Consider the following 17,020-nt stretch of genomic DNA (forward strand, 5'->3'; position numbering starts at 1 on the left):
TTTCTCCCAAAAATAAGGTACTTAGTCCAGTTGATGGAGGTGTCCTGTCCAAAACACACTTTATTACTAAATATTCAGTTAAAAACATTAGCATAAGAACTGAATCAGAACTTAGATCAAATAAAACATAAACTAGTCAGAACATAGCGAAAAGTGTTAAACATAAAAGCATAAAGAAATCAGATAACAGATAGATGATTCAAGAACTCAGGAAAGTAGGAATTCGAGAACTCCTCAAAGTCTTTTAAGGGAATCCATATCTGTGGTCTAACCCCTTATTTACTCTCATTGGTTCTAATTCTCAGCTGAGGCTTTCTGATTCATTCAAACAACTGTCTGTTACTTAGAACATGATTTGTTATCCAAGCATTGGTCATTACTTAAAATTTACTAATGTCCATCAAATTAATTAAATGTCTTAGTGCACCCACCACGTATGCCATTCCTAAAAAGATAAGGGACGGGATTATCTGTTTCTGTGTTGATGCCAACGCAGAATCCGTGGACTTCTATGACAGATAAACCAGCACTACACCTGGACTGATTCCGCTACTATTGAGGGGCTAGCACTGGTGCCGGGGTGGGGCTGAGTCACTCTCATGCCTGTGTGGGGGCTGGGAGGAGTGGCGTGAACATTTACTGATTGGGGGGGGTTCCAGGGAAAATCGAAACACGATTTGGGTGGAGAATAGGTTCCGATGCTAAAACTGCGTCAGACGTCGATTTGACGCCAAATCGCAGTTCTCTGTCGCCTTGACAGCAGCGTCAATGCGGTCCGGAACGCACATACAGGAAACACCATTTGCATGTCATTAGCGGGCCCGACCCAGTATCTCCAGGGCCTCTGCGATGCTCTACCTCCGATGGGCCGAGTTTCCTTCTGCTTTTAAAAGTCGTGAAACAGGCATCGTGGCTGCTGAGGGAGAGAGAGAGACTACGGAGAGTGTCCAACATTGCCATAGTTTGCTGACAGTCGCGCCGCTGGCCGCAGAGGCTTCTGCCAGGGCCAGGGGGAGTAGCAGAGGAGGTGGGCTGTGGGGTAGGGGTGGACGAGTACGGAACACCATTGCTGCAGCTGGCAAGGCAGCCATGCTTGCACATGCCGCTAATAGCCCATTGTGAACTTGGGGCCACCGGTCATATAGGTGTCCCCCCAGGCCACCACCTAGGTGCCCTCTGGCCCCAGCCAACCCATCAGCTGAATGGACGGACTCCATCTTGTTGGCTGGGATGAGTGTGTGTGGGGATTGTAATGTGTATATGCGGCTGCAGCCTGTCAGCCTCCCGAATGTCAAACATGGACCCGGCGATTCCTGCACCGTTTTTCATTGCAATCGATTGTGTTCCATGTGGTGTCGGTGCTATCCCCTCCACAGTTGCTGATTCAATTCAGCCTCAGCGCCAGTTTTGCTGTCGTGAAAGTTCACAGGTTCTGCGTCGGAGTCAACACTTAGTCTCAGAAATGGAGAATCCCACCCTCTGTTCATTGAGCTAGGAGTTCCACGTGCTTTTCATTTGACTCTTATGGGATAACTATGGAGTGTTAAAGCTGCACAGCCGAGAAAAGGTCCTTGACACAAATTACTCATTGAAATGGAGGATATGGGGTGGATATGGATATTAGGTGGATTGACCATGTTAAATTGCCCTTTGTGTCCAAAAAACGGGTAGGTGGGGTTGCTGGGTTGCGGGTATGGGCATAGGTAGGATGCTCTTTCCAAGGGCCACTGCAGATTAGATGGGCTGAATGGCCTCCTACTGTACTGTAAATTCTATGATTCTATGATTAGAAATAGGGCCGTAATCTTTTTTTAATAAATGTTTTTTATTGGGTTTTTGAACAAAGTATATCCTGTTATGTACACAGGATAAGAAACATATATATATATATATATATATATATACACACATATATAGAAGAGAAGGGCACACCCAAACAAACCAAAGAAAAGAAAATAGTAAATAGTAAAAAGAAAATACAATTAAAAAAAAAAAAATAGGATAACTGGTAGGATATTGTGCACCAGCTCAACAGCAGCAATTCTGTACAACTGGCAAAATTATTTACAACACATAGGTAGGCGACTGTTTGCGGGGGGGAGGGAGGAGGGGGGCGTGGTGGAGACCGGGGAGGTAAATATACATTTGGGTGCCGGAGAGACAATTACAGTGGGCAATACTCGAATGAGTTTGGTGTTGTTGTCGCTTCTCCCAGACGGATCTCGCTGCCGTCTCGTGCTCACCACCACTTCTGCGTCCTTCCGTCTTTCGTCTTTATTCTCCTCGTTCCCTACTCCTGGAGATGCCCTGTTCGTTATTATACCCCGTGCCTTCCCTCCGGCTCTCATTTCCCTTCCTCCTCTCACCCCCCCCCCCCCCCCCCCCCCCCCCCCCCCCCCCCCGATTCTCCTCTCTTGTTCCCTGTCTCTTCACTCCTTCCCTCTCTCTCCCCCCCCCCCCCTCCCATGGTTCACCTTTCTTTCCTCGTAGGCTTAGCTGTCGTCGTCCCCCCCCCCCCCCCCCCCCATGCCCCGGCTACTCCCCCTGATTCATGGCTACCTGGCTATTCTTCCTCTCGTTCATTGGCCACAAACCGGTCCTGGAACAATTGCGTGAATGGCTCCCATGTTCTGTGGAAGCCGTCGTTTGACCCTCGGATGGTGAAATTGATTTTCTCCATTTGGAGAGATTCCGAGAGGTCGGACAGCCAGTCTGCAGCTTTGGACGGTGCTGCTGACCGCCAACCGAACAGAATTCTACGGCGGGCAATCAGGGAGGCAAAGACAAGGGGGTCCGCCCTCCTCCCCAGGAATAGATCTGGCTGGTCCGAAACCCCGAAGACCGCTACTTTCGGGCATGCTCCACCCTCATCCCCACCACTTTGGACATTGCCTCGAAGAAGGCTGTCCAGTACTCCACAAGTCTGGGGCAAAACCAGAACATGTGGGCGTGGCTGGGCCTCCTTGGCACCGCTCACATCTGTCCTCCACCTCCGGGAAGAACCTACTCATACGGGTTCTTGTTAAGTGGGCTCTATGTACCACTTTAGTTGCGTCAGGCTGAGCCTTGTGCACGTGGAGGTGGAGTTGACCCTATGCAGTGCTTCGCTCCAGAGTCCCCACCCTATCTCAATCCCCAGGTCCTCCTCCCATTTCTTTCTTGTTGCGTCCAGTACAGTGTCGGCCCTTTCTATCAGTCGGTCATACATGTCACTACAGTTTCCTTTGTCTAGTATGTTTGCGTCCTTTAGTTCTTCCAGTAGTGTCTGTCGTGGCGGTTGTGGGTACGTCCTTGTCTCCTTTCGTAGGAAGTTTTTGAGCTGTAGATACCTTAGTTCGTTCCCCCTGGCTAGCTGGAATTTCTCTGCCAGTTCATCAATGTTGCGATGCTGCCGTCCGTGTATAGGTCCCTGACTGTCAGTGTCCCTCCGTCCTGCCCCCACCTTTTGAAGGTGGCGTCAGTCAGTGCTGGTGTCATAGATCGGAATGGATCTAAGTAGGAAGAGGTACCCGGGCAGTACGTTCATTTTGATCGTCTGGACTCTCTCCGTGAGGGAGAGTGGGAGTGTGTTCCATCTTTGTAGGTCCTTTTTTACTTCCTCCGTCAGACTGGTGAGGTTCCATTTGTGGATCCCTTTACAGTCATGGGCTATTTGGATCCCCAGGTAGTGGAATTTGTATCGGGCTTGTTTAAACGGCAGTCCCGTTAGTGCTGCCCCACTTACTTGTGGGTATACCGGGAAGATCTCGCTTTTGCTCATGTTGAGTTTGTAGGCGGAGAAGGCACCAAACACTTTCAGGAGCGCGATGATTCCGTCCATGCTGCTTTTTGGGTCCGAAATGTAGAGGAGTAGGTCATCTGCATAGAGTGAGACTCTGTGCTCTCTGCCTCCCCTTCGGATCCCCCTCCAGCTTTTTGCTGCTCTGAGCGCGATTGCTAGTGGTTCGATTGCTAGAGCGAACAGTAGCGGGGACAGTGGGCATCCTTGTCTCGTGCCCCTGTGCAGCTGGAAGTATCGGGAGTTGGTATTGTTGGTCCGTACGCTTGCCATGGGAGCGTTGTATAGGAGCTTTACCCAGGAGGTGAACCCTATTCCAAGCCCGAACCGCTTCAGTACCTCTATGAGGTATTTCCATTCAACTCTGTCGAAGGTTTTTTCTGCATCTAGGGAGACGATCACCTCTGGTGTTCTCTCCCAGGAGGCGCCTGATGTTCGAGGTAAGCTGTCTACATTTGACAAAGCCCGTCTGGTCCTCTGCAACCACCTCAGGTACACAGTCTTCTAGCCTTTTGGCTAGGATTTGGCCAGTATTTTGGTGTCTGCATTCAGCAGTTAAATGGGTCTGTATGACCCACATTCCGTTGGGTCTTTGTCTTTCTTAGGTATCAGTGAGATTGAGGCCTGTGCTAGCGTGGGTGGCAGTGTGCCCCTAGCTAGCGAGTCTGTGAACATCTCCCACAGATGCGGGCCAAGTGCTGTCGCAAATTTTTTGTAGAAGTCAGCCGGGAACTCGTCGGGTCCCGGCGCCTTCCCCGCCTGCATGGAGCTAATGCTGTCCATGATCTCTCCCAGTGTTAGTGGTGCTTCCAAGCCCTGTTTTCTGCCCTCCCCCACGACTGGTATGTCCAGTCCATCAAGGAACCGTTTCATCCTGGACTCCCCTATTGGGGGCTCTGAGGTGTACAGCTCTTGGAAGGTTTTGTTGATCTTTTCTGGTTCTGATTCCAACATGCCTCTGGTATCCCTGATTTGTGCAATTTCTCTGGTGGCTGCCTGCTTTCTCAGCTGGTGTGCCAACAGGCGGCTGGCTTTGTCTCCGTGTTCGTATAGGGTCTCACGTGCCTGGCGGAGTTGGTGCACTGCTTTTCTGGTGGAGACCAGGTCAAAGTTCCTTTGTAGCTCTGTCTTCTCCGCCAGGAGCTCTACGGCCGGGGCCTTGGAGTGTTTACGGTCTACCTCCAGTATGGAGTCGACCAGCTGCTGCCTAGCCGCCCTTTCCTCCCAATCTCTTCACGCTTTGAAAGCGATGATTTCCCCTCTGAGAACGGCCTTTAGCGCTTCCCAGAACGTGGAGGGTGAGACTTCCCCGTTCTGGTTGTTCTCTGTGTACTCTGCAATGGCCCGTGATATCCTTTCGTTGAAGGCCTTGTCAGCTAGTAGGGCGACGTCCAACCTCCATGTGGGGCGTTCGGCCCTGCCCGTCTCCAGCCTCATGTCCATGTAGTGTGTAACGTGGTCTGATATCACAATTGCGGAGTATTCCACTTTGTCTATCCCCGGAAGCACCGTTTTCCCCACCACAAAGAAGTCAATTCTGGTGCATACGTTGTGTACTGGGGAGAAGAAGGAGAATTCCTTCTCCCCGGGTGGGCGAACCTCCAGGGGTCCACCACTCCCATCTGCTCCATTAAGTGACTTGAGTTCCCTTGCCATGCTTGAGGTTTTCCCCGTTTTGGGGTTTGATCTGTCTGTCTTTGGGTCCTGTACACAGTTGAAGTCGTCCCCCCCGTTCCCCCCCCCCCCCCCCCCCCCCATGATTAGTCGATGCGTCGCTATGACGGGGATTTCTGCCATAGTCTTCTTGATGAAACTCGTGTCCCAGTTGGGTGCATACACGTTAACTAGTACTACCGGTGCTCCATCCAGGGCCCCGCTGACCATGACGTACCGTCCCCCTGGGTCCGTAACCGTCCTTGTCGCCCTAAACATCGTCCTCTTGCCGATCAATATCGCCAGCCCCCTGGCCCTTGTCCCATAGCAGGAATGGTAGGTTTGTCCCACCCAGCCCTTTCTTACCCGCAGTCGGTCCTGCTCTCTCAGGTGTGTCTCTTGGAGGAAGACTATGTCGGCCCTCATATTTCTTAGGCGGGTGAGGACTCTGGATCTCTTCACTGGGCTGTTGAGTTCCCTTACGTTCCAGATGACTATCCTGGTGGGGGGCTTCTGCCCCCTCGCTCCTGTGGGATTAACCATACTTACCTGGTGGACGCGCCCCTGCCCTCCGGGGTTTCCCTTTGTTAGGGGGCCGTCCAGGATGGCCGCTGTCACTGCTCTCTCCATGCGGTCGGGTCCCTGTTCTCCGGGATTTCCCTTTGTCCCGGGGGCACCAGACATGGCCGCCCATTGTGCGTCCGCCATGCGGGTAGTCCCCTGCACTCTGGGATCTCCCTTCGCCCAGAGACCGCACTGGGTGGGTGCTTGCAGCGATTCCTTGCTTTGAGCCCTTGGTTGTGGCACTTTGTAGCCCTATTCCTTTTCTAACTTTATTTGTCCCTCCTTCCCTGTGACCTCCCTCCCCAGTCTCTCCCTCCCTGTGTCCCCTCCTCTCCCAGTCTCGCCCTTTTTCCCCCTCTCCCATATACAAAGAACAAAGAAATGTACAGCACAGGAACAGGCCCTTCGGCCCTCCGAGCCCGTGCCGACCATGCTGCCCGACTAAACTACAATCTTCTACACTTCCTGGGTCCGTATCCCTCTATTCCCATCATATTCATGTATTTGTCAAGATGCCCCTTAAATGTCACTATCGTCCCTGCTTCCACCACCACCTCCGGTAGCGAGTTCCAGGCACCCACTACCCTCTGCGTAAAAAAACTTGCCTCGTACATCTACTCTAAACCTTGCCCCTCTCACCTTAAACCTATGCCCCCTAGTAATTGACCCCTCTACCCCGGGGAAAAGCCTCTGACTATCCACTCTGTCTATGCCCCTCATAATTTTGTAGACCTCTATCAGGTCGCCCCTCAACCTCCTTCGTTCCAGTGAGAACAAACCGAGTTTATTCAACCGCTCCTCATAGCTAATGCCCTCCATACCAGGCAACATTCTGGTAAATCTCTTCTGCACCCTCTCTAAAGCCTCCACATCCTTCTGGTAGTGTGGCGACCAGAATTGAACACTATACTCCAAGTGTGGCCTAACTAAGGTTCTATACAGCTGCAACATGACTTGCCAATTCTTATACTCAATGCCCCGGCCAATGAAGGCAAGCATGCCGTATGCCTTCTTGACTACCTTCTTCACCTGTGTTGCCCCTTTCAGTGACCTGTGGAACTGTACTCCTAGATCTCTTTGACTTTCAATCCTCTTGAGGGTTCTACCATTCACTGTATATTCCCTACCTGCATTAGACTTTCCAAAATGCATTACCTCACATTTGTCCGGATTAAACTCCATCTGCCATCTCTCCGCCCAAGTCTCCAAACAATCTAAATCCTGCTGTATCCTCTGACAGTCCTCATCGCTATCCGCAATTCCACCAACCTTTGTGTCGTCTGCAAACTTACTAATCAGACCAGTTACATTTTCCTCCAAATCATTTGTATATACTACAAACAGCAAAGGTCCCAGCACTGATCCCTGCGGAACACCATTGGTCACAGCCCTCCAATTAGAAAAGCATCCTTCCATTGCTACTCTCTGCCTTCTCTATCAAGTTAGTGAGACACGACCTCCCCTTCACAAAACCATGCTGCCTCTCACTAATACGTCCATTTGCTTCCAAATGGGAGTAGATCCTGTCTCGAAGAATTCTCTCCAGTAATTTCCCGACCACTGAAGTAAGGCTCACCGGCCTGTAGTTCCCTGGATTATCCTTGCTACCCTTCTTAAACAGAGGAACAACATTGGCTATTCTCCAGTCCTCCGAGACATCACCTGAAGACAGTGAGGATCCAAAGATTTCTGTCAAGGCCTCCTTAGTCCCACTTTTCCCTGTTCCCATCCCCATTTGCTCTCCCATCTCTGTTGAGTGATCCCCCCACCGCCAGTCTGGCGCCTTCCCCCCTGTTGGGGGCGCGCTGCAACCCTGCTTTGTTGCATGCCCCCGGCGCTAGCTTTCCTGCTAGTACGGTGGCCCCCCTCTCGGGAGTTACTGTCTCGCTTCTCCCCTGCCGAGCCTCTGCGGTTTTCTGCCCGCTCTTCCCCTATCCTACCCTGCACTCCTCATGCTTGCTCTCCCTTCTCCGCTACTCTCGTTCCCTCGTGCTGGGGCCTGGCCTCCCACCTGAAGCGGTCCCTCGGGCAGTGGTTTGCTCTTTGTTCAGGGTGCGCTCATCATGACTGGTGCGGGGGGCCCGGTGTTGCCTCACCCCTCCCCTCCCCCCCCCCATGTCGGCATGTTGTTGCCCCTTGCCAGGGGCCCCTCATTTCTACCCTCGTTGGTGGTCTTCCAGCCTGTGTTCTTCGACAAACTTGTTTGCTTCAGCAGGGGCTGTAAAGAAGTATTCTCTTTCTTGGTATGTGACCCAGAGTTTCGCTGGGTACAGCATACCAAAACGCACTTTGCCCTTGTGAAGAGCTGCTTTTGCTCTATTAAACTCGGCCCATCTCCTGGCTAGGTCTGCCCCAATGTCCTCGTAAATTCTAATGCGTGTCCTTCCCATTTGCAGAATCTATTTTTCCTGACCCAGCGCAGGATTGTTTGCCTATCTTGGTACCGGTGCAGTTTAGCTATAACTGCTTTCGGGTGGTCCCCTGCTTTGGGCTTCGGGCGCAATCACCTGAAGTAGCCCCGACTTCGTGGACCTGCGGGAGCCTTTTTGCTGCGCCCGCTCCGCTCACGACTGCCACCGGAAGACCAATAGGGCCGCAATTTAATGGAGATGTTTCTTCAGTGCGGTAGCGAACAGGAACTACCGCACGCTTCGCGATGATTGAACCGGCGAGGCCGCCACTGGTATCAAACGTTACTTGCTCCACTTAACGACATGTCACGGGCTTCAAGTTGTAATTGACTGGCCCACCGGTTGATTCGCTGGGACCGCACTAGCACCCAGGTAACAAAGGGGAGCAATGCTTACAACGATCCCACAGAGGTAACCCCACATAGCATGCAGCCATGCCACCAAGGAGACCGGCTCCAAGATTTGGGGATGTCAACCTGGCCTGCTTGCTGGACGCTGTGGTGTTGCAACAGGATACCATGCCCCACGAGGGGCAGCCAGTGCCACCTGGGTGGGAAACGTGACCCGGAGGATCGTCACAAAGTGCTGCAAAAATCTAAATGACCTCCACTGGGCCGCAGGGGTGAGTTGGCATCGACCCCTGGCATCAGTCCCGCCTGTTACTGATGCAGATTGGCTTGCGCCACAGAGGTGGTAACCACCAGCCCCCAACTAGAGAACAGTTCAGATGTGAGTTGTACATAACAGCATGTTGATCCCGGATCCATGGGCGACATGGTGGCACAGTGGTTAACACTGCTGCCTCACAGTTCCGGAGACATGGGTTCAATTCTGGCCTTGGGTGACTGTCTGTGTGGCGTTTGCACTTTCTCCCCATGTCTTTGTGTGTTTCCTTTGGGTGCTCTGGCTTCATCCCACAGTCCAAAGGTGTGCAGGTTAGGTGAATTGGCCATGCTAAATTGGCCCTTAGTGTCCAATAGGTTAGGTGATAAGTATGTTCTTTCTAAGGACGGTGCAGACTCGATGGGCCGTATGGCCTCCTTCACTGTAGGCATTCTATGATTCCTGCCCCCCACTGACCACATGTCCATTTTCCCACAGAATCTCCATCCAATGGGCTGGCCCATCCAGAGTGGTGTCCCAAACCCCCACCCCACCTCCCAAGAAAATACCACGGAAGACAGCTCCATGGATGCCAACACAATAGTCGCGGCATGCTCACACTCCACCAGTGCAGAGACACACACCTCGGTGGGCGAAAGTAGTGGACAGGCATCTGGGGCACATTCTGGTGAGCACCACACAGTTGCTGATGCACATCAGCTGGAGGCAGGAATATCCAATCGAGACAGCAGCCGGAGGTCTGCTGGATCCCAGGACACAGCTGGGTCCCAGTGAGATGCTGAGCCTCTGGACCAGGTTTGTCCATAGCCGAGGCAGTCAATAGGGTGCGGCCGAGAGATTCAGAAGGAGATGTCAGTGACACTTCAGCAGGCCCACAGCCGATTGGAAGAGTCACAAAGGCTGAGGGCGCAGGAGATAGTGCCGGCAATGCATGGCACCGAGGCAAACACTAGTGGTGACCAGAGTAGAGAGCCTGGAGCACGATGCCAGCACCATGAGTGGTGGTGTCCAAGGCGTTGCCCAATCGGACGGCCATGGCTAAGTGCCTCGGCAGCATGTCCCAGTCACTGGGGGACATGTCCTAGTCTCAGTTGGACCTGGACGGGGAGTAGTGGAGTATGTCCCAGTCTCGGGTGGGCATCGCTGAGGCGCACCAAAGCATTTCCCGGTCGCTGAGGACCATGTCCCAACGCACGTGGACATTGGCGAGGCACTGCAGAGCGTGGCCCAGTCACAAGGGGCATCACTGAAGGCATAGACACTATGGTGCAGTCATTGGAGAGCCATCTGGGCTGCCAGAGCCAGATGACGCAGGGGCATCCGGAGATCAGTCCAGCTCCATCGCGAGGTGATCCCCAGAGCTCTAAGGGCACTGACTGCGAAGAGGGGGCTGACCAGAGTGCCCGTACGGCGGCCACAAGCATTCCCAAGGCGCCCACTCCCAACAACCACGCATCTCGTAGTCAGCATCCGAAACAAGGTTGCATGTTCCACCGGCGAGTGGGTTAGGACCCTCCTGTCCCAGGGCACCCAGAGGTCATCTGCCAGGGCCATTAAAAGCCACGGGACACGGTAAGGATCACTGTGAGGGCGTGGGGTGAGGTTTGTGGGGGGGTGGTGGGTGGGGGGGGGGCAGGGAAAGGGTGGAAGGGGGCTGCACCATCGGGGCTGGAGTCAGTTGGGGTCACTATTGTACAACAAGAAAACACGTTACACCCATATCATGTGAAACCTTGAGCACGTTATTCTGTAATGCGGGCCGGTCTCCAACCCCCTGCTCGAGCCCCACAGGCATCTGGTCCTGGATCTGACCCCCATCCCCACCTTGCCCAAGGCATACCACTTGCAGGTGATGGTACGAGCGACACTTGGCAGATGGACAGGAGTTAGACTATGGCATACTGAGTAGCAGCAGTCCTCAGCTCACAGCGGGTTATCATCACCCTCCTGCCCTCGACATGGACCCGTTGACAATGCCGGCCCTGGGCAATTGGTGGGGGGGCATTAGCCACGTCTTATGTGAGGTGGGTGAGAATGAGGGCCTCTGGGCACGCCGGAACTTCACCGCTGCCTCCTGTCCTCTATCCTCCAGATGGTCCTGTGTGTCCTCCATGGACTCATGGTCCAGCCCCTCCTGATCTGCCTCATCCTCCTCGTTGTCCTCCTCCTCGGTGGCCGCATATTCATCCTCCAACACCTCCAGAACATCGCCCCACTGCTGTGCCAGGTTGTGGAGGGCACAATAGACCAGTGTTTTTCAAACTTTTTTTCCCAGGACCCATTTTTTGCCTACTGGCTGACCTTCTGGACCTATGCCGTCTGACCTTCACGACCCATGTCAACGGACTTTTGTGATACACGCCACATTTGCTTACCTTTAATGCGAAAGCGGAGCCTGGTTGGTTCTCATGATCTCACTTGAATCAGGTTCATAGGAGAAGAGGGCAATGGGCAGATCAGGTGCAGACGTCAGCCAGTTCCTTTCTGCCGTCTTCTTGTTTATGAAAACAGAAAATCCAACCTCGCACGTGTAGTTCCTCATGAAGGACAATAGCAACAAAATGCTTGTTTTGCTCAGCACTAGATACACCTGGGAGATGGCTACACCAGAATGCTGAAAGCCTCATGGGCTTTTGACGTGTTTTTAATGTGGTCTCACAGGTCAGCTACAGCAGCATAATCTTTTAGTTGGAGTCAGCTGCAAGTTAATAACTGACACTGGAGCCTCGACCTCAAAAGAACTTTTCATCCACCATTTCTCTTTCAAAATCTGAAAATTCCCTTCTCATTTGCCAGTACTTACCTGGATCTAATACACATGGACTTTGCATTCTTATTTGCATTGGCATAATTGACAAAACCACACTGCAAGAAATCATCTTTACACTACTTTGTTCCCAGGTTAAGTTTCCTGGATTCTCCTGTGCCGCTCTCCAGTAGATTCTGTTGCAAGATTTTGTCCAATAGATAAACTGCCTGTTTGAGTCTCTGGCCATCTCTTACTTTTAAGAAAACCATTCACCTTCACAGTTCACTTCGCTTGCTTGCCTGCAGCTGGAAAATGGAAGCAACACTGCTCTGTAATTTGGTGCCAAAAGCACGTATCTGGAGAGTGTTTTACATCACGTGTAATGCTCTCCGTTGTGTTGCTGATTTTCTCCTTGGTTCAATTGCTCTGTTTTATTACCTTTGCTCTCGAGTCGCCAGGTATCTTTATGATACCGCCACGAGGTTCAAGTCTGAGTAATGATCAATAACCCAATACACCGATTAGTAAGATTTAAATCAAAGCACATTTATTATACACAGTAATCGCTACTCATGCACAAATTCTACGTCTAAGCTACTTCTACAACTAACAGGCCTATACTTAACTTTGGACTGGCCCACCAGGTCAAGGGAACAAATGGCCTTTCGTTCGGGTTCTGAGTCTGCGGGATTCGAAGTTGGTACGGATTGGTAGCTAGGAGCGCCTATCTCGTAGCGAGCGTTCAATTAAGACTTACTGGTTTCGGTGATCACTGGAGTCACTGCACCGGTCACGGTCAATGTTGGTTCATGTTGCTGGGTGACCCGGGCAGGAAGAAGAGAGCGATTTGAACTTGGGGCTCAACTCTTGTAGTCCCCAGGGGCTTCCCGCCTTTTGGGGCGGACCCTGTACCTGGTCCCAAGTGATTGGACTTTGTCGCAATCGCTTGGTTCGATTTTCTCCAATACTGGAGCCCTGATCGATGGGCGGTCTTGAGGTGCTTGTTCACCTCCTTTGTGTTGGCTCCTGCTGGCGCCGAGGAGTCTGGCTTTGCTTTGTGTGTCAAAAATGTTACTTATTGTTCCCGGGGATTGCTCATCAGTATGCAGATGGCTGCTACTTTGTTATGCTGATGGCCGCTGGTATCGAGGTTGTCTGGCTTTGCTGAGGTAAATACACAGCAAACCTGCAGCTGCTGGGTTCTGTCTTGTTGGCTGACTTTCCCATCAGCCTTTGCCGTTTGCCATTTTAAATCGGGAGTTGGCCACTTTAGGTGGCTACAGTTGCCGCATCTGGCTGGAAGAGTCCAAACAGCCTAATTTATTTCCACTTTAAAAGGTGGCAGTAGCTGCCATTCGCGATGTAAAAGCATGTAGTGGCTATACATTGAATCAGAGAATCCCTACAGTGCAGAACTTTGAAAAAGGGCATTGTAATTAAATATTTACCTCGCAAACCATGAATGAATGCTGTGTATTTAATGTTTCCCAGGATAAATCTGATTGTCTCTCAGGTAAGAAAGGATATACGTCATCTTATTTTCATATTGATCATGACAAAATGACTTGCCACAATCAAAAGAAGCTAGTAAGGTTTCTTCATTTGGTTTTAAGTTTATCCCTTCCATATCTTTAAATAACCTCCAAGCAGTTTGTACTCTTTTATGCGAGAGTGCAGAAATAATGATATCTTCGGAATTCCGTGGTGATGGGTTAATCATTTTTTTGATTGTATCTAAAAGCATCACAGCCTCTCTCCAATAATCTGGCATACTAAAACCACTGGTGAAAAGGATGGAAACTCCAACGTCCAATACGTTGAATCTAGTTTGCATAATGACAGATAAATCAAGCATCTCGCTCAGACGTAGCTTTTGGACACACAATGCCAAGTACTTCAGAAGGAGTTCATAATCAACAGTACCAGTTTCCATTGTCACAAAAACTAAAAGTGATTTAGCCACATCACGAGTAGACAGTAGTTTTCCCATCATGTTCAAAACAAGTTTTATTGTATCATTCTACTTTCAATTTCTTCCACTCGTCTAACCTTAAAGGCTTTATAGGAACTGATGTTGTAACTTTAGCTACTGTTGAAGCATCGGCCAATGTGTTGCCCGTTTGACTTTTCGCGAACTCTGCACTTGTTCTGGCTGCCCCGGCTGTGAATAAAGAAAACAAAAGGTCGGTGTCGATCCTGTGAGCAGTTAATTCTTGTTTACTGTTGCTTCTTTCCGCTTGCTTCCATCATTCTGTTGGTGCTCAGTTGACATTTAAACTTTTGATGAGTGGACAGCTGTGGGGCAGTGTAACAGGGTAAAAGCCTCGCTGCACCTTGGCACGGTGCAAGCAGGGGCCCAATGACACGATGCAAACGGGGGACAATGCCACGGAGGATCTGAGTTGACATGATGAGCAGTGATGGACGGGGCTGCTCTCTTTAACCTCAGCCTCCAACTAAACACCAGCTCAGCATCGAGAGTGAAAGGGTGCTATTTGACAATAACAGTCTCCAAGTTATTAGCCCTTCGGGACTTTACCGCAGTTCACATTTACCGCACTGACAGAAGCCTTGGAAGTGGCGCCAGGTTGGGTGCTTCCCCCGAGATCAGGACCACCGCGGAAATGGAGTGACCGATCACTCAGCGACCCTCCCGATACCCACCCGTGGGTTGCGACCCGCACTTCTAAAAACCCTGCAATAGACCACCTTAAAGCAGCGACTGTGTGTGTGTGTGTGTGTGTAAGTGTGTGTGTGCGAGGTATGAGCCGAATGGGATCCAAAGACATTTGGCAACTTGGATCCAGTATTGGCTGAGTGGCAGGAAACAGATGGTGATGGTCGAGGGTTGTTTGTCTGACTGGAAGCGTGTGTCCAGCCAAGTCGCTGGATACAATGGTGAGCAGGGAGATTATACTGGAACTGTATAAAACGTTGGTGGGCATCACAGTGGCGCAGTGGGTTAGCCCTGTAGCCTCACGATGCCAAGGTCCCAGGTTCGATCCTGACTCTGGGTCACTGTCCGTGTGGAGATTGCACATTCTCCGTGTTTGCGTGGGTTTCGCTCCCACAACCCAAAGATGTGCAGGCTAGGTAGATTGGCCGTGCTAAATTGTCCCTTCATTGGAAAAAATGAATTGGGTACGCTAAGATTATAAAACAAAATAAAACATTGGTTAGGATACAGCTAGAGTATTGTGTGCAGTTCAAGAATCCACATTATAGAGGGATGGGAAAGCACTGGAAAGGGTGCAGAGGAAATTTACAAGAACGTTGCCTGGGCTGGAGAGTTTCACTTATGAAGAGATTGGAAAGACTTGGATTGTTTTCCTTGAAGCAGAAGAGACTGAGGGGGAATATGATTGAGATGTATAAAATTATGAGAGGAATAGATAGAAAGTTTTCCACTTAGTGGAGAGATCAATGACCAGGGCGCATAGATTTAAGGTAAGCGGCAGGAGATTTAGAGTGGATGTGAGGAAAGCTATTTTCACCCAGAGGGTGGTAGGAATTTACTGCCTGAAAAGGTGGTGGAGTCAGAGACATTTAAGAAATATTTAAATGTGCACTTGTGATGCCAAGGCATACAAGCTATGGAAGTGCTAGAAAATGGGATTAGAATACTTAGGTGGTGGTTTTATGATCGGCACAGACACGATGGGCTGAAGGCCTTTTCTCTGCTGTGAACCTCTGTGACTCTAACTTGCTTTGCAAAATGAAAGTTGCTTAAGCATAAATAATTTGCTCAAAGGTGGTCACGCTTCAAAGCCTGCTCAGCGGAGCATGGGAGGGCTTCAGGATGAAAAGGGGCAGATTCAACTTTGATAATGGTGAATCTACTTAGAAGCACAGGAATGAAACAAAGCAAAAATGTGTATTTTAAAATGTTACCAAGTAAATTGTGCCAGTGCAACAATGGTATTATACTTAATGGTGTGAGATAGGATATGGACAGTGAAATTTTTGATGAACAAAACATGACAACCCAAGACTTAAGAGGTAGGTATGCCATTTTTATGACTTGTTTTTTTTGACCTGTGTTTCTGGTGCAAAATCAAGAGGAAAATATAGGTCCTGCACAAACTGTTGACTTATTGTGTGAAAGGTACATGTGTAATGGTACCAGCTTCTATGAGAATTCTGCTACTTGGTTCCTGCTTTCTTAGGGAGCGATGCAATCATTGAATTGTGTTCTTGAAATAGGATTTCTCTTTGCTGCTTGCTGCTGCCTTACTGGCTTTTTGGTGTTCCACTGTAAAAGACCTGTCTCCTTGACCAATGGAGATTAAGGAGTTTATTAACTCTGCTCAGTGTCTTCATGAATAAATAGAGACATCTGGCATTTATAGTGCCTAATTTGCTGAAAGCAGCTGCTCATCCCACAATTCAAATGTGTATTATCCATCTCTGCCAGTACAGCCTGGCAAGGGAATGTCCAATTGAGCTGCTGTTGAGTAACCATTTTAAAATTAGTTATAAACATTTCTGTTCTTTTGAAGATCATGCTGAGTTTGTTATGTTGTCTATCCTGGTCATGTCATTGGTAGCTCTCCTTGGACTTAGATTGTGATTGTGCTCAGGTCCCTGCTGTGCCGTTGAGTTGTACAACATATACACCATGTGTTGTACCTACATGTGTTGTGTCTGCATGATGTGGGAGCTGATGGATCCCACTGTGGTTCCTAGTGAGCAGATCAGTGGCAAGTATTGGCTGCCTGAGGAACTTTGGCTCAGAGCTGATAAGCTAGAGTCTGAGCTTCAGACACTGCGAGACATCAGGGAGGGGGAGAATTTCCTGGACTCTGTGTTTCAGGAAGCAGTCACACCCCTTAGATTAAGTACCTTGAATTCGGCCAGTGTTCAGGGACAGGAGGGTATGACTATGAATGAAGCAGGTAGAAGGATTCAGGAGCCAGGGTTGCAGGAGCCTCAGCCCTTGTCGTCCAACAAGTTCAAGATTCTTATTCCCTATGATGAGAGCGGGGACTGTGGGGAGAATGAGCAAACTGACCTCAGTACTGTGGTTATAGGGGGCCATTCAAGTTGGGGGAGAAAAAAGAAATGTAGTTGTAATTGGAGATAGTATAGTGAGGGGTATAGACACTGTTCTTTTTGACCAGGATCGAGAGTCCTGAAGGTTATGTTGCCTACCTTGTGCTCAGGTGCAGGATATCTCATCTGGGCTGCAGAGGAACTTAATATTAATAATCTTAATTAGTGTCACAAGTAGGCTTACATTAA

General features: G+C 50.2%; 1 protein-coding gene and 1 pseudogene across 1 annotated transcript in view; one reads left to right on the forward strand and one right to left on the reverse strand.

Annotated features, from left to right (window-relative positions):
- Nucleotides 1-17,020, forward strand: part of lonp2 (lon peptidase 2, peroxisomal) — a 260,350-nt gene that overhangs the window by 96,840 nt on the left and 146,490 nt on the right. The window lies entirely within an intron of this gene.
- LOC140384770 (mitochondrial ribonuclease P catalytic subunit-like) lies at nucleotides 13,224-14,188 on the reverse strand (annotated as a pseudogene).

Source organism: Scyliorhinus torazame, chromosome 10 (genome assembly GCF_047496885.1).
Source record: "Scyliorhinus torazame isolate Kashiwa2021f chromosome 10, sScyTor2.1, whole genome shotgun sequence".
NCBI lineage: Eukaryota > Metazoa > Chordata > Chondrichthyes > Carcharhiniformes > Scyliorhinidae > Scyliorhinus > Scyliorhinus torazame.